The sequence below is a fragment of the Pinus tabuliformis genome, chromosome 9 (assembly GCF_031772625.1).
Source record: "Pinus tabuliformis cultivar Carrire ecotype Pingquan chromosome 9, CPIR1, whole genome shotgun sequence".
Classification (NCBI taxonomy): Eukaryota; Viridiplantae; Streptophyta; class Pinopsida; order Pinales; family Pinaceae; genus Pinus; species Pinus tabuliformis.
Window position 1 is genome coordinate 1,499,675,961 of NC_142307.1, and position 19,559 is coordinate 1,499,695,519.

A 19,559-nucleotide genomic window follows, 5' to 3' on the forward strand; every position below is an offset into this window, starting at 1 on the left:
ACAATTTTTTTTTCAAAAAGCCATAACTTCTTCATCCGGAAGCCTTTTTCAGAGCTGTTTTTTTTAAAACCGCCTATTTTTTCGAGATCTATCCATTGGAACACTTACTTTCAGCATCTTCAGCTTCAGTTTTTAAAAAAAAATGGAAAGTCCATGCCAAGTCATTCTTGACAGCACTAACTACTTCCAATGGGTAGCCTACATGGAAGATTTACTTAGAAGTAAAGGTCTCTTCAGAATAGCCACAGACCAAGAGAAGAAACCAAAAGATGAAGACAAGGCTGCAAAATGGGAAAATAGACAAGATCAAGCACGTGGTTTGATAGGGATGTCTATTTCTCCTGATCTTAGATTCCACATTGCAGAACTTAAGACTCCTCATGAAGCATTAGAAAAACTCGCTAAAGTTTTTGGGATTAAAAATGAAATTAGAGCCCATCAACTTGAAAATGAGTTACTTACTTTGGATCCTAATAATTTTTCTTGCATTGAAGATTTCTTGTCCAAATTCAAGACCCTTAGATATCTCTTGGAAGGTGTTAAAGTTAAGAAATAAGATGGTAACCTTATTTATTCCATCCTTAATAAGTTTGGACCAGCCTACTCTGTATTTGTTTCCACTTTCCATTCTACAAGGGAAGTTTTCATTTGTCAAGGAAAAGACTACAAGGCCCCTTCCTTTGACTCCTTTTGTGATTCCTTAATAAGAGAACAAGAAAAACTCTTACACCTTGGTCTTCTTAATCTTGGAAACTCTTCCACGAAAGCGTTAGCCGCCCAGCAGCAACCAAATTCAAAGAATCCTAAGAAGTCATATCCTCAAAAGAATGGTCCTAAACCAACTCAGCCTCAAAATGAAAGATCATTTCAGCAAAATGATAAGACCAATAAAAACAAATGGAAGAAGACTGATAGACATTGTAACTTTTGTAATCGAGATGGCCACTTAGAATCTAAATGCTTTAAGAAGATGGAAGCCTTGGAAGCCGCAATGAAGAAACATAACATCCATGTGGAGCCTACTTCAACTTCAACTTCCGGAATGGCACTTTCTGCATGTCGTTGTCAATCATCTCAGTCTGGTTATGCATTAAATGTATCTTCTTCTTCTTCTCATTCTCATGAGTGGCTCATTGATTCTGGAGCCTCTTATCACATGGCCAAAAACCAAGCCATGTTTTCTTCTTTAAATGATTGTAACACCAAAAATATATATGTTGGTGATGATAGATCTCTTAATGTTGTAGGGACTGGAACTGTTCATCTAGACAATGGTCAGTTTAATGATGTATTATGTGTTCCAACCTTATCCTGCAACCTTCTATCTATCTATCAGATAACTCATTCAGGTGAAGGTAAAATTGTTGAATTTTCACCTCATGATGTTGTAATCAAGGATCTAAAAGATCCTAAACAGATTCTAGCTACTGGTCTTGCTGATGATTCCACAAGGTTGTATAAGTTTCACAACTTTGGGTCATCAAATCTTCCCTCAGTATTTGTTGCTCATAATGATGAAGTGAGCAAACTTTGGCATGAGCGATTTGGTCACTTAAACTATCGCTCCCTTCAGCATCTATGTAAAGAAAATATGGTGACAGGTCTTCCTATGGTATCTTGCAGAGATGGTGTTTGTTCCGGATGTGTACTCGGAAAACATCATCGGGACAGTTTTGACAAACGTGCCTCTTGGCACGCCTCAGCCCCTTTACAACTTGTGCACAGTGATTTATGTGGTCCTCTTCCTGTTGCTTCATTCTCTGGCTGCAAGTACTTCTTAACTTTCATTGATGATTTCTCCAGACGCACTTGGGTATACTTCTTAAAACTCAAGAGCGAAGTATTTAACACATTTTTGGCCTTCAAAGCCTTTGTTGAAAAACAATCTGGACATCAAATTCTTAAGCTAAGAACTGATAATGGTGGAGAATATGTTAAAAACACATTCATCAACTTTTGCACCGAAAATGGAATTCAAATGCAACATACTGTTCCATACACTCCACAACAAAATGGTGTAGCTGAAAGGAAAAATCGCACCTTAAAGGAAATGGCTAATTGTATGCTGCAATCTAAAGGACTCAGTCTTAGTTTTTGGGCCGAAGCAATTAATTGTGCAAATTATATAATCAATCGCACTCCTACTAAGGTTCTAGAGAATATCACTCCAGAAGAAGCTTGGAGTTCCATTAAACCAGATGTAAGTCACTTTCGTGTGTTTGGAAGTGAAGCATGGGCCCATATTCCAGATGAAAAGCATAAAGCTTTAGAACCTAAGAGTGAGAAATGTACTTTTGTTGGATATTCTGAAGATGTAAAAGGTTATAGACTTATTCCATTTAAGTCCAAAAATGTTATCATTAGAAGAGATGTAAAATTTGATGAAAATAAATCGGCCTGCGAGCCTAGTCCGGTAGATGTGCCACCTCTTCCTATCTCTTCTACTTTTGAAAACATTTCTTCTTCAGATGATGAAAGCGAGGATGATAATCCTCCCCCACCTTCTCAGGATCCTCAACTTCCAAGATGGGTCCGTGCTACTCAGGATGCAGCAGGTGATCTTGCCGGTGATCCTACAGATCAGCGACGTACACGTTCTCAGTTTGAAAGAGCCTCTTCTTTACTGGCTCAAGCTCCAGTAAATCATGATCCTGACACTTTTGCAGAAGCTTCAGGCCATCCACATTGGGAAGCAGCTATGAATGAAGAATATCATTCATTGATGACAAATGATACATGGGATCTTGTTCCTCTACCAAAGGGACGCAAACTTGTTAGATGTAAATGGGTTTACAGAACCAAGTATGGACCAGATGGGAAAGTTGATAAACATAAAGCTCGTCTCGTTGCTAAGGGCTTTTCACAGGTTGAAGGCATTGACTACACTGAAACCTTCTCCCCTGTTGCCAAAATGAACTCTATCCGCTTGTTCTTTCCCTTGCTGCCTCTTTAAAATGGGAAGTCCATCAGATGGATGTTAAATCTGCCTTCTTGCATGGGGACTTGCAGGAAGAAATCTATATGGAACAACCCATTGGCTTCATACAAACAGACTCCAGCCTTGTTTGTCGACTTAAGAAATCCCTTTATGGCCTCAAGCAAGCTCCTCGGGCTTGGTATGCCAAAATGGATAGCCTTCTTTTAGAATCTGGCGTTTCTAGGTGTCATTCTGACAATACTGTCTACACCAAGAAAGTGGGCAACTCTCTTATCATCCTTGTTCTTTATGTTGATGATCTTATTCTTACTGGTAGTGATCCCAACCTTATAAACCATGTGAAGTCCAGCCTTAAAAAGAAATTTGAAATGACAGACATAGGACACTTACACTATTTTCTCAGTCTTCAAGTCTTGCAATCCAAGGAGGGTATTTTCCTTTCCTAGTCCAAGTATGCTTGTGATATTCTTCATCATTTTCACATGGAAGACTGTAAGCCAGCCCCTTCTCCCTTTCAGTCTGGAGTCAAACTTTCAGTCTCTTGTACTTCTCCTGAAGTTGATGCTACCTTATACCGTCAACTTGTAGGAAAACTCTTGTATTTAACCCATACTCGTCCTGATCTTTCCTTTGTTGTTGGCCTTGTTGCTCGTTTTATGCAAAACCCCCGTGAAAGTCATTGGAAAGCAGCTAAAAGAATACTTCGTTATGTTCGAGGTACAGTACAGTTTGGGATTCATTACAGTGCCAAAGCAGCTCCTCTGTTAGTTAGTTTCACTGATTCTGATTGGGCTGGTGACCCTGATGATCGGAAGTCTATTGCCGGTTATGTCTTCACTCTTGGTTCAGGACCTATTACATGGGCTTGTAAGAAACAGGCTGCCATTTCTCTTTCGTCAGCAGAAGCAGAGTATCGTGGTGCCGTGGAAGCTAGTAAGGAAGCCTTATGGCTTCGTCAGATCCTATTAGAGTTTGGCTTTGAGAAGCAGCATCCAACCACACTTTGGTGTGATAATCAAAGTGCTATTCAGCTATGCAAAGATCTAGTCCAGCATCAGCACAGCAAACACATTGAACTACACATGCACTTCATCAGAAAGCTCATTCATGACCATGTTCTTGAAGTGCAATATTGTCCAACAGATGATCAGGTTGCAGACATCTTCACAAAGGCTCTCACAGAGGCGAAGTTCACTAAACTTCGATATATGCTTGGAGTTCAGGAAGTTGTCACTAAGGGGGGATAGGCTCTAGTGCCTCCTTCCTTCTCCTATTGTGTCATATTTGTAAATCCTTCAATCCTATCCCAAGTTGTTCGTAAGGGGGGATGTTAGGATATTCCGACACATAGGATATAGTTAAGTTCAACTTGGTCTAGTGTAGAGTTAGGTATAGAGTTAGGTAAAGTGTGTTTCTTTACCGTTGTACATTTTGTAACTTACAATCCGACGGTCATGATATGTAGTGATCCGACGGTTCATTCTCTCCTCGGTATTACCGACACTTGATCCGTGGCTTGACACCCGATTGGTCCATGAGTTCTATTTAAAGCGCATGGAGGGTCATTGTTCGGGTAATCCGTGCATGAGAGAAGCTTATGTAAATTTTCATTCTTTGATTAATAAATTGCCTGTAGTACCCACGTTGGGACAGGCCATGGACTGTTTCCCTCTTTGAGGGTTTTAACCACGTCAAAAATACTGGTGTATTGATCTGTGATCTGGTTGTGAGCGGTGTCCTTTTGGTATTCTTTCTGTGGAACTTACCCTGTAAATTCCTACAGGATTGATATTTACACCAAAATTACACAGAAATCAGGGTGTATGGATGTGAATTCGCACCATATAAGCTCCCCAAATACCTCCCAATGAGGATTTTTTCCCTAGAGCATATCAACCATATGCTGAATTCGGATGACATCCACTTTGTAGTAGCCAAAAAGAAGTCACAGTTTAGAATAAAGACACAAATGGGCCTGTTTATGTGCAACACAAGGATAGCATGTGAAGAGGAAGATAGAATGTTGAAAGAAATGAAGTTCAATCTGAGCTTTACATGGTCTTATGACCTTAATGGCATCATTTCAAAGCTCAGAGTAGAGAACAAAAATACTCCTTACATTCATATGGCAAGACCAGAAATAGAGCAGTATGCCAATCAACTGGAATGGATAAAAAATACCTTACAGGAAGCTGAAGAAAATCTTGTTTCTACTTCTAGTTTGCAGAATCCCATTCCTTAGGAAAAATTAAGCAAAAGACAGAGAGAGGAAGGATCATCATCGACAACTGGGAGTGAAGCTAAAGAATTTAGGATCAACTACAGGAAAAGAGAAAAAGGTGACTCGTAGAGTAGAATTTGACAAAGAAACTGAGGAGTGGGTTGTCATTATTATCACAGATTCACCACCTACAACAAACAAAGTCACAACATCTCCTAATGAGCCTTCATGTTCACATGGTCATAAAGAAACTGAGTTAGAATCACAAAATGTCCAAACAGACAAGGAGAAGACAATATTTGATATATAGAGGGAAATTAACTCAGAAATGATATTTTCAAAAATAACATCTATAACCAATTTTGGAAATAGACCTCCAGCTCATAGAGTAGTTTTTTGTCAGTCTTTGACACGGAACATGGCAAAATGCAGATGGCCTTTCTTGAGGCCCAGATTCCACTACCAAATTCAGCAGCAGACTACAAGAGAACCACTTTTGAATTCATCACAAAGGACATACATCCCATGGATCAAATGGAGATGCATAAGAAAATTGGTGAAATGATATCCTCCAATTTGACTAAGACTGCTATGTCACTTTCTAAATTGCAAGTTTCTTTTTCAAATGTCGAGTCACAGTTGAAAATGGAGAAAGTGTCCTCCTTAGCCAAAGATAATAGGATCAAGTCTTTAGAAGACTTGGTGATTAAGATAGGGTATGACCCTAAAGATGTCAATGCTACTGAGGAGATTGTTAAGAAGAAGAACCTGGAAATTGCAGCCTTAAGAAAGAAGCTCAAGTTGCCAGCCACATAGGATCCAATGACCAAGGATATTGAATAAAGTGAAGCACAAAAATCATATAGGATGAAATTGATCATAGAATAAAATATACAGATTAGTGAGATGGAGGCATAGATGGAGAAACTGATAAAGGAGAAAGAAGAAAGCTAGAGGATGGCCATTTTCCCCCAGATGGCATACCTATCTCTCAACTTCTAGCCACAGGAACAACTACCGCAACTACTTCTTCTACTCGGACTGCAAGTGCTCGACAGGTAACCAAGACACTTCAAAACATGTCACTCCAGTGAAATGAGATTGAGACTTTGAAGGGCCAAGTCAAAGCAGTTGAAGTACAAAAGGCCAAAGTAGAAGCATCTAAGGTTACTGAAATGGAGAAATCCCAGATATTGTTGGAGAAGTTGCAGAAGGTAGAGAGAGACACTTCAATTGGTCAGACCTTGGCCCAATCCAAGGAAACCATTTGGATGAATATAGTAGATTTTATGAATGATATTTGGCCTTCTATCCAAATCATATTTGAGTAGAAAGAGCTGATAGAAAAAGCTACAATAACTATTGTTTAGGGAAGAGAAAAGCTGGGAGAAATTCCCACAAAAGCCTCTAACATAATCAGGTTCTTGAACACTAAGTCCAAGTGTGATCTGGAAGAAGTAGATCACTCATAGGACTTCTACTATTTTTGAAGTCAAGAAAGTCTTGACAAAGAGAAATCTCATTGATCAGTTGGAAGAAATGTGTGAAACCTTGGAGCTGCATGTAAACAGGTTCAAAAACAAAATTGAAGCATTAATCCAAAAGGGATTGCCCAACATTTATGTTATAAATTACAAATTAATCACTCAGGAAGGCATATCCTAAAGGTGAAAGAAGTGGCTAGAAGTAGCATCAAGTTCAGTGGAATTAAGGGTAGTATGACAGCGAAGGTATTTTTGGAAACTATGTCAAATGATTTCCATGTTTAGAATGAGGTAAAACACATTTTTACCATGAAGCCAACTTTTGCAAATACAAAGACGTAGATGAAATTTGCCGCAGGGTAACAAAATTGACAGTACCAGATCAAAAGAGATGGGAAGAATTGGTTTACATACTAGATTGAAGGATAATGTAGTGACAGTAAAACAATTGCTAGTGCAATAGCCAACACAATGGTCAGTTCAACATCGCAACACTATTTCAGGTTGACTTAGCAACCAAAACCATCAAAATAGGGCCGCCTTTCCTTTTTTTTGGCCAACGTGGCCTATTCTTCTGCCAGGATTAGATGACATTGTTTGTGATCAAACTAATAATACATTGTTGGTTTTACTATGATTTTGTAAATCATTTTTGTAATTTTCATTATAAATACTTCATTGTTTCAAGTATTAAGGATTGATTTCCGAATGTAATTTCCTTTTGTATATTGTAATTTCCAAAGTACTGGAGCATCAATAATACAAGGACCTGTTGATGCCTCGAAAATCGCTGCAACAACAATGGGGGATAACCACTCGGTCCCGACCTTAAAGCAGCTCCTTTTCTGTTTGGTGTGGTGGCTCCGACTGGTTTAACTAGATCCAGTTACCTTCTCCCTATTGCTATTGGTTTATGATGTATCTTTACCTACCAATAGATAGGGATATCAGATCACTTCTTATTGCTAATCAGGCAAGAGAATGACCCTTAAGCTGATTTGGGTTCAGCCAACCCACAACTAAAATTTTTCCTCTTTGAGGAGAGGACTTAAAAGAATGTAGAATTTACTCTAAATTCAAGCTTATTCAATGATGCAAGCAAAAGAAACTAATCTAAATCCTATCTTAATTAAGCAGATATAGATCTAACCCAACTAAGAGCAAGATAATTAAAGTATTGAGATTTAAATATGTCTTGTTTATAATGAATATCAAGTCAATGAAGTAGTTCAATTAACTGATATTATGGTTACCAGAACACATCCTATTGAGACCTCTTAACTGAAATAATAAACCAACAACATTCAGGAAGTAGTTCACAAAAATGATATTAATTATCAAATCAGTAAATCCAATAATTGAATAATGATATGTGGAAATAGTTCACAACACATTACCATTCAATAAATCAATTTTATAAGACAGATTTCTGAATAAATAGTTACTCAAAAATTAGATTTTAATTCATAAGAACAGAGATACCTAATAACAATATTGAGACAAATTATCCATATTGGCAATAGTGCACAAACATGAATAAAATGAGACATTCTTGTTACCATAAAAATAAAACTGATATTTGAAACAGTAGTATTAGAAATACCAATTTATTGCATCCATTTCTCTGTCATTGGTCTTCAACAACTCTTTACATTGCTTGAACTTCTACTTTCAAAGCTAATGCCACAATAGTGCAAGCTTTGCCCTTCATGCATAATTCAAGATACAAAGGGAAAATCCTCAATAATCCCCAGATCTGAGATTTTCTCCCCTCCCTCCTACAACTTTAAATTCCTATTGCAGTAGTGCTTTTAGAAGTCTAAAATTGCAGAGGAGAGAAGCCCCTAATTACATTTTGCAATTTGTTATTTATAATATTTGTGAATGAATTCTTGAGAGAAGAGTTTTTTGAAGAGAAATCTACTAAATCCAATTTTACATGCTCAAAATTCTGATCTTCAATTGCTGGAGAATTCTCATTGATTGAGATCTTTTTCTCCATATTTCTTCCACTGTTTTCCTGCAAAAAGAAATCAAAATAAATTAAGATGCAATCAAAATATCATTTCTGGCCATTAAATCAAATCCAATCTAATTCAATTAAATAAATAATTGAAAATAAAATGTAAGCTTTCTATTGATGCATGGGATGGTTTGATTGGCCAAGGATATCATTGACGAGTGAATCTGCAATTAGAAGAGGCTTGGACAAATGAAAATAAAAACTCAGAAAATTGATTTTGTTTTCAAAATCCGGAGCTTGATTTTCTGTGTGATTTTTTATCCAATAAATGACCAAATCTATTAGTGAAACCTCCTCAGAAATATTTTTCTTGATTTTATCTTTCCAATGAGCCGTCCTGGGCCTCATTTGGCCAAGTATAACTCAATCTATAAGCCTCCAAAGTTGATGGATCAAATCTGGCATGAATCTGGAAATTCTGTTGCTAGGCTAAAAATCTAGTCCTAAATTAGGATTCTAATTAATTCTAAATTAACTGTTAATTATAATCTAAACTAATTATTAATAAACTATTTATTAATCTAATTAACTAATATCTAATTAACTATTTATAAACAAATTTAATCTAATTAAAAACTAATCAATATTAATCTAAATGATATTTAAATTTAAATTTAATTAAATTAATTAAATATTACATATATTAATTAATTTAATTAATATAATATATTACATATAAAATATTAATATATAAACTAATATTTAAAAATAATTAATATATACTTACCTCCATTACCTTTTATTCACTGCACTCATACGTATGAGTGAGTTGAAACTTAAAACTAGAACCAATGCTTAATAAAAGACTTTGACTAATACCTTAAGCCACTTGGCTTTTGTGATCGGCAAATTGGATTGGGGGAATCACGGTGTTATAGACATTTTTGTGCCTCGCAGCATGGAGCATGAAATGTCAATAATTACAGGGATCCTCAGTCCCTAAACATGTTGTTCTTACCCCTAGAAGAACAAGGTCAGCAAACCACAGCACTTCCCATCAGTTCTCCACCTGAAAAACACTCAAAACAGGCTATTTTTGGATCATGTCAGCTGCTCCACTGAGCAACTGCGCTGAATGTCAACTGATCCTCCTTGTACCTGCGCTGAAAGTCAAAACCAATGAAGGCTACCTGCACTGGGCAAGATTGGCCAAGTGGCACAGTCATTCTGCAAGGTGTCAATTGCCCAGGAAGCTTCCAAACTGACACTTGGTTCTAGGGATTCGCCCTGTGATGAGTAAGAGGTACTTGATCTCCATGTGTAAGCAAGGATCTCCAAGTGGACTCAAGAACTGAAGTTTAACTAAAGTGGGAGAAGACACTAGTCAGCTTTATGCCAGCCTCAAGCTGACTCATCCTTTCTCCAAATCTCCTATATATAGAGCTCTCTCATGAGGTCTAGGGGGGCTGGAATTTTGTGCAAAGCAAGGAAGTGCTGTTGGTTTACAGTTAGAGCTATTGGGTGATTGCTTTTATAGAGGTGAAGAGGAGATTTCTTGCTGCTGGGGAGGTGCTGCTGGATTGGAGCCATTGATGGTTGTAACCTTCTCAGAACCCTTTTACTTCTATCAATAAAGCTTTGAATGTTCTCCTATATACTTGTATTGCATTGATGTATTGTATTTACTTGTATATCTGATTCACTCTAATCCATGCATCAGTTATGAGTACATGTTTCTTGTAGTTTCCCTCTCTTGTTTGTGCAGGATCTGTGTGTAGCTGGGCCGACAAAGAGAGAAAGGAGCTGGGAACAAGAGACAAAGAGAGAGGACAGGATCGACAAAAGCGAAAGACACCGGTTGGTTAATCTTTTCTTCCTTCTCTGTACTTTCATAAAGGAAAATATCAAAGCTTTACTTTCAGTTGTTGCTAAGGACTGTCACCCTTAGAGTAGGGATAGGGTCATCCGAGTCGGATACTTTTCCCCACAACACACGGTTATCGGGGTTTTGTTAACTTGCCATATAAAAGTCTCAGATGCGATGTATTGAAATAAATGTTTATTCCCTTTTGATTTAAGCATTTCGGTGATCGGAGGTATGGAGGTATCGGGAGTATGGAATGACATGCGCCGATATAAATTCCCGATGCGATTAAGTTTTATTTTATATATTATTTTTTTTATATATTAAATTTTAATTTAATTAAAATAATTATATATTAATTAAATTTAATTAAATTAAGATTTAATATCATTTATATATATATTTTAATTTTTATATTGTTTTATTTTAATAAGATTTATTTTATAAACTACAGCTACTCTAACAAAATTGAAAATTAAACTACAACCACTTCGAAAATAAATTAAAAAAAAATGAAAAAATAAACTACAGCTACTCTAATAAAAATGAAAATTAAACTACAGCCACTTCGAAACTTTGGGTTTTCGAGATTAATAATAAATTTGGAAATTGAATTAAATTTCTACAATCTCGCTGTTTCATGATTTGGCTGTATGGAAAAATGTTAGTAAAAAAACTCGCTATGGATTAATATTTAAAATGAATGCGTTATTGAACTAATTTATTTACAAAATGCAATATTGTACATTTTATGCATTTTTAACCCAGGCTACGTAAATAATCAGACTTTCAAAGGAGTGCCATTTTCAAACCAGTTGACCAAATGAGGCGAAACAAGCGTCAATGGGAAGCTTATAAAAAATCGATTCTAACAAAGCAATCAAAACAAGAATCCAAAGAAAATAAAAAATTAACAAAAGCGTAGGGCAATCAACTAAATAAAAATCCAAAAAGATGTTTAGCCAAAATTTTTATAGAAAGGGTCCCCATTATTTGAGTTGAGCAAGTCAATAATGGGGGGGTTGTGTTTTTACCACAACAATGGCGACACACGGGAGAAGAACCAGTTATCTCTCTTTGATATGAATGAGATTTTCCTAAAATTAAAGTAAAAATAATTAAAGAAGAGAAAATTATTTTTTGGAATGCTTGACTAGGTTCATTAATCTGAATAAAAACAAGAATCATCTAACTGTAATTTTCCTTAAAACTTCTCATAAATTAAAATATTTCAAAACTCTATATCAGTCCTTAATTAGTTGTAGAGATAAAGCAGGGGTCACTTTACAGCTTAGCTTTTAAAATATACTCATTTGTCACAGGTAGAGCCACTGCTGCCAGTAAACATCTATAGTCTCGGCAGGGTTACCTTTTAATCATAACTGATTCAGAATCCCATCTATTTAAGAATTATTGACCTAGAGATAAATCCATCTATATATGTTTATTTATTTATTTATTTTTATTTTTATTTTTATTTTATTTGTTCCTAAAAGCCATTGCCCTGGTTTGTTAGCCAAATAGTTGACAATGCCATTCACTGGTTATAATTGGACTGAACAAGCTAGCTCGTGATGAGACCCCTTGTCTTATAATTGTTTTCAATCATAAGCCATTACCCTGGTTTGTTTGGCAGTGTTGGTAATGTCATCCTATTTTTCCCCTATGATCATGGTAAGCAGGCTCATGATGACACCTTTTATCTTTTAAGTTTAAATATATTTCTGGATTATACTCTAGAAAAATAAGACTCTTTGGAACAGGGAGAATCATTGACTCCTTAAGAGTTAAGAATGACAATTTCAGAGTTAAAGGTGCTTTGCTGTAAAGTGTCTTTACGTGGTTAAAAAAAACTTTTCTTAACTGATAGAACTTTGAAAGATCTTAATAAAATATTGAAATCTCAAAATAATTACAATTTCGATGAAAAACAATCTCTCCAGATTTTATGATACTTTGCCAACTTCTCTTGATTGATAATCTCTTCCTTCAGTATGTCTACCTTTATAATAAGAAAATCAAACTTTACTAAGAGATTTAAGAAAAAGCTAATAGGTAACTATTAACAATTTTTCTCCATGTATGCTGACCATAGTTAGGTAACAAGAAGGCCTTCCATATAAATCACGGCAAAGTCCCCAAAATAAAAACTGAAAACCAAACGAAAAGAATTCTTATGCTAAAGTGAAAAAAGAAATCAACAAACAAAACAAAAATGAAGAAATTTTAAAAGTGGAAAGGAAAATCGAAGTTTCAAAAGATAAACTCAAACAAGAATGCTTATACCAATGTCTCAACAATATGAAGAAAAAGAAAATAATCGTGTAATCAATCTTTCTTATGTTGAGATTTATGAAAATCATACCTTGCAGGGTTGTAAGTATTTTAGGCTTTTTGGATAGCAGTGACGTTAAAATTCAGCCACAATGAAAACTTCCTATCTGGTATCAATCTTCTTGTTTCAAAGCATCATTTTAATCATTTTCTAACAAAAACAAGATGCCTAAATAAACAAACTAAAGGTTGAGAAACTTCCTGATGTAGCTGTTTTGACGAAGATTATCGCTGCTTCTTGAAATTAAGCCAGAAGAAGAGTATGGACTTCAAAAATATGATCCGGCAGAGGATTGAAAGTTTTTATGAAGAGCTGCAAAATAGATTTATATATCAGAAAAACAAAACTGAAACTAAAGCAACGAAATGGAAATTAATGAAAGTGGGTACATGAATCTTACCATTGGATAATTGCTTTTGATCTTACCTGAAAAGTATCAGTTTCTCCAAACTAGCTGACTTCTTATTTTAATTAACATTAAAAACATAAAGAAGTCAAACTAACCAAAATCTTGTAACCCAAAATCATTATTTATTTTATTTACAATAAAGCAAGCAGTAAATTGTAAAAATGGAATGCTTAGTGCTCAAAGGAATTGAAATTAAAAGAAATGCATCAGAAATGAGAATGAAAATTTTCAGTAACGAATGTTTCTCTAAATATTATAAGTTTCATATAAACTCCATGATTTTATAAATTGTCTAGAATCAAGACCAAATCCAAGATAATAAAATTTAAATATGAAGATAGAGAGGTCTTGAATTCCATTTTTAATTATGGAATTATATATTTAAAACTAAAATGTATGAGAAATTGAAATGATTTTTTGTATGCTGCAAATTTGTCATCAATTGCTTTCTTACCATAGTGGTTACCCAAGCTCACTTTTAAAATAACACATCGCTGTATCGGATGATCCACATCAAATGTCTCTTCACCACGCTTGAATTTTAATTTGCAAGACTTCACTTTTGTTGCTATGCCATATATCGATTAAATGTTAATGGCTCAAAGGCATGCATTGGAAGCTATCGCATCGGAGATTGCAATGGCAAAGTTCTGATAAGAACATATGCAATGAAATGAAGCGATCGCATTATTAAAGAAATATTATATCAGGGATCGGAGAATATTTACATTGTGCTTCCCGTATCGCAAAACACACATCGTAGATTTAGAGAAGTGACGTGAGCATAAAAATGTGATGAAACGATTGCAATATCGGCGATGCGATGGATGACGTAGCTAATTGGCAATCGGCAAACTTTGGGTGCCCGATGTAACAAAATATATTTCTTGCGATGCTGATATGCGATGAAGAGTGGACCCGATAAATTTATGATGGGATTTTAATAACATATTGGATCCGAGACATCGGCCTTTTTAAAGTTGTGCTCCTACCATTATTGGAATTAAACAGACGCGATATTTTTTTATGAATTTGATTTGAATTTCATATCAGGTCCGGAATTATGTGTTCATCGCAATATCGGTAAAGTAGATTATCGGAGATCGGTGATTCACGATAATGGAAGTATACTTCAACTGCAAAGCTCCGATATGTGAAATGCGATATGGCATATGAGTAAGATAATACATCGGAGGTATTTTATGAACAATTTGTTATCAAAAGAAATGCTAAGAACTACTTCTGATGAAATCTTATGATGCGCATGGTCTTATGATATTCCTTGAAATTTCAATTGGGTTTTCTAAGTGAATAAAAGAAAAGTTAAAGAATGTTCAAATTCTAATGAATAGCAAATAAAATTTCCCTGAACTTGTTGCAAATTTGAACTGGGTTTGCTGCTTACTTCAAGTTTTGAAAACAAATGAAAACCTGCAAATTAAAATAGAACAAGAATAAAAAATAAACTAAGAAAAATAGAAACTAATAATAGATGAAAATGAACTTGTAGATGCGTACCTGGAAGGAAATTTGTCTATAGATTTTACCTTATGAATCTTCAAATTCTTCCTTTGATTAAAATCATATCATTATTTATTCTAAATCTAAGTGTGCAATCATCCTGAATAAAATATGTTTATTCATGTTCAGGAAATGTAAAATTTACCAGAAATAAATATGAAAGTAGTCTTCCCTTTTGAATTGAAACAACAATTTATTACCTCTGCTTATTCCGAATAACTTGAGAAGAATCTGTATTGTTATAGTGACTGTTCAATAATGCCTTTAGTAAATGAATATGATGCGTATTGCAACATTAGATAATAAACTTAAAGGTCCAAATGGGATAAAGCCACAAATTGTGGAAGAATATCAACACAGATTTGAATGTGTGCACACAGCCGAATGGACATCCTTAGAAAATTTCAAGGAAGATAATATGAACTTCATATGATTACCGTGAAAGGTTAGACTGACTAATAATGATTGAATTAGAATTAAGCTTATCATAGACAGTCATACATTTCATGGGATAATGGGATCATGAAGCTTTTATATCCTCAAATCCTTACCATATAAATTTCAAGAGAAAATCTTAGAAGGAAATCTCGAAATAAAGAAAAGTGGCTTTGATGCGGTTGATGCTAGGTGCAACCTCAATTGAATTTAATCAAGAGATTATTCAGAATAGGCAGAGTAGAGGTATTGCTGTCAGAAATTAAAAAAAAAAAAAAAACAATAATTAAAATTTTCTGATAAGGAGAAAATGTTTTCATTGAACATGTATGAAAATGGCTTATTGCTTTGTTTTATTTTTTTAATCTACAGAACTATTGAAAATAAATTAGCTATATCAAACAAACTAACTAAACTAATTATACTCCTATTCTAACCATATACATGAAGATGACTAGGTATAGTCATATTTCCAGTGTAACCATTCTCTCATTTTTATTCCCGCATATATGTACAGTTCAAATGTTAGTAATAAACATACAAATCTAACTAAACTGAGGAAAATAAATCTGAAATCAGAATGTACAGTTATTGTTAGCAACTTAATTAAAATCTCTTTCTCTTGAAATTTCCTTTCCAATTGAATACCAATTGGATCATAGAAATCTGGATGGATTTCTATTAAGGATTGAGCAATGTTCAAAGGGAGAGATAACAGGCCAGATTGTGAAGATGAGCTTTTAAATTCAAAGGCCTAGAAAGAATTGTTAGTATTATGTACAAATGTTAAATCATTGACAATTTTCCTTGAAGGAAAAATTTCCAAATAATTTTCAAATGAGTCAATGAAAAATGAATGGAAATCTGTTAAATACAATTGAAAATTATTAATTAAATTAGATTGCTGGCCAAATTGTAAAAATACATTCTCTTGTTGATATTGCCTTTGAGAAGATAGAAGCTTTCGATAAAACATTAGCATTGATTGAAATTGAAGTTGAAATAGCTTTTGATGCTGATGATTATAATATGAAACTTCAATTTCCCAATAAAGCAATTCATCAATTGAGTGTTTGATAATAAAGTGCTCAATATGGCAGCATAAAGTGTTAAAATTCTGAAAAATAAAATCAGAAAATAAATCTAAATTTAAACAAAATAAGTGTGAAAGAAAAACTAAAATGAAATCACTATTTTTACAACTAATGTTACAACACAATTGGGATTGTTTTGAAATGATTTCTTTTTCACAAGGATTGACCATAATTATGGAATTTGAGTAATTTTGAATTCCAGCCTGTGAATTAGAAAACGAATTATGATTATAAATACGAATGGAAGTTTGATCCTGATATGAATCATAAATTGGGATGTTTTCTCGAATAGTGAAATCATGAAGATAATTTGCTGCTCTAAAATGAGGATTGGTTGGGATAATTTCTAAATTGAAGCGTTCCCCATTCTCAGATGTTATCCGAAATTTATCATGAGGATTCTCTTGAAAAGAATAGAAATCAACATCCTCAATGTCAGAGTAATTATCATAAACGACTTCACAATATTCTCTACAATTCCCTTCTATCTCATCCAATATATCCAAACAAGGTGGAATAAGAATTTCATGTTCATTAGTTGCAAAAGAATGATCAATTATTGTTTCTTTATCTTGATAAACATTTATTGGTAATTCATTTAAATCATCCTCTTTAATTTCTGAACTATCATTAATACCAAGAGGGGAAAAATTACCATCATTAAAAATATCAGGATAAAGGGAAAAATGTGAACCTGAAACAATGTATTTAAAACTGTCTTTGTTTGAGAACTCTTGTGCATTATGCTCATTGTAAATTTCAGATTCTAAGTCATTACTTTGTATGCTCATGCTTTCTTGAAGAAGGCTGCTTTGCTGCTGTGATTTCGGCATTTGCTCATCATGGATAAATTCAGAAATTTGTACAGCAGTTTGCATTTTATTTACTTTGATTGCTGCTTGTACTTGCTGATTTGCGATTTGATTTTCCGAATTTACTTCAAAGTAGCTTTCAGATTTCAAGGCGGGCTTTTCTCCAAAATTTCTGCTGTTGTCTTCTTGCATTTGAATGGAAATATTTTCCAAGATTTTTGAAACCACTTCATCACAATTTATTTGCACATCCAAATTGGAATTTTCATTTATATTGGGAGGGGATGGGACAAAGCTTGAATTAATTTCAAATGGATTAGGAATGAGTGGAGGAGAACTAATATATTCAAACCATTCTAGTGATTCTTCTTCTGTAGGTTTATCTTCAACTTTAAATCTTAAACAATTCAAGTGAAATCGAATATTAAAATCATTAACAGACTCATTTTCAAACCTTCGTATATATTCAGTTTCTTCACATACCTGTTCATAATCATAGCCGTCAAATTTACAGATGAAAATTGTAATAAATTGATCCCAGCTACGAATTGAGGCAATTGGAAGAGTCCTACACCAGTTTCTGGCTTTTGCCGCAAATGTGAGAGTAAAAATTCTGCATAAAATGCCTTCATCAATTCCTTGAAAATCATATTTTGAAACATTTTGAATAAATTGAAGGACATTATTAAAAGCAGAAGAATTTCTCTTACCATTGAACTTTGCCTGAGACAAGAGTCTTACCACTTCGGGTGGAGTATTGGAAGATGCACGTCCATGGATACAACTCCAAATTGGAAGTTTAAGAGGAGCCATCACAATAAATAAAATATTAAAATTGAAAAGGCTCCAATAGACAAAAATTCTCAGCCCTCCTTCTAGTGTCAAAAGTGTTGATGCCTCAAAAATCGTTGCAACAACAACGAGGGATAACCACCCATTCCAGACCTTAAAGCAGCTCCTTTTCCGTTTGGTGTGGTGGCTCCGACTGTTTTAACTAGGTCCAGTTACCTTCCCCCTATTGCTATTGGTTTATGATGTATCTTTACCTACCAATAGACAGGGATATCAGATCACTTATTCTTGCTGATCAGGGAAGAGAATGACCCTTAAGCTGATTTGGGTTCAGCCAAGCCACAACTAAAATTTTGCCTCTTTGAGAAGAGGACTTAAAAGAATGTAGAATTTACTCTAAATTCAAGCTTATTCTATGATGCAAGTAAAAGAAGCTAATCTAAATCCTATCTTAATTAGGCAGATATAGATCTAACCCAACTAAGAGCAAGATAATTAAAGTATTGGGATTTAAATATGTCTTGTTTATAATGAATATCAAGTTAATGAAGTAGTTCAATTTTTTGATATTATGGTTACCAAAACACATCCTGTTGAGACCTCTTAACTGAAATAATAAACCAACAACATTCAGGAAGTAGTTCACAAAAATGATATTAATTATCAAATCAGTAAATCCAATAATTGAATAATGATATGTCGAAATAGTTCACAACACATTACCATTCAATAAATCAGTTTTATAAGACAGATTTCTGAATAAATAGTTACTCAGAAATCAGATTTTAATTCATAAGAACAGAGATACCTAATAACAATATTGAGGCAAATTACCCATATTGGCAATAGTGCACAAACATGAATAAAATGAGACATTCCTGTTACCATAAAAACGAAACTGATATTTGAAACAGTAGTGTTAGAAATACCAATTTATTGCATCCATTTCTCTGTCCTTGGTCTTCAACAGCTCTTTACATTGCTTGAACTTCTACTTTCAGAGCTAAAGCCACAATAGTGCAAGCTTTGCCCTTCATGCATAATTCAAGATACAAAGGGAAAATCCTCAATAATCCCAAGATCTGAGATTTTCTCCCCTCCCTCCTACAACTTTAAATTCCTATTACAGTAGTTCTTTTAGAAGTCTAAAATTGCAGAGGAGAGCATCACTTAATTACACTCTGCAATCTATTATTTATAATATTTGTGAAGGAATTCTTGAGATAAGAGTTTGTTGAAGAGAAATCTGATAAATCCAATTTTACTTGCTCAAAATTCTGATCTCCAATTGCTGGAGCATTCTCATTGATTGAGATCTTTTTCTCCATATTTCTTCCACTGTTTTCCTGCAAAAAGAAATCAAAATAAATTAAGTTGCAATCAAAATATCATTTCTGGCCATTAAATCAAATCCAATCTAATTCAATTAAATATATAATTGGAAATAAGATATAAGCTTTCTATTGATGCATCGGATAGTTTGATTGGCCAAGGATATCATTGACGAGTGAATCTGCAATTAGAAGAGGCTTGGACAAATGAAAATAAAAACTCAGAAAATTGATTTTGTTTTCAAAATTCGGAGCTTCATTTTCTGCGTGATTTTTGATCCAATAAATTACCAAATCTATTAGTGAAACCTCCTCAGAAATATTTTCCTTGATTTTATCTTGCCAATGAGCCATCCTGGG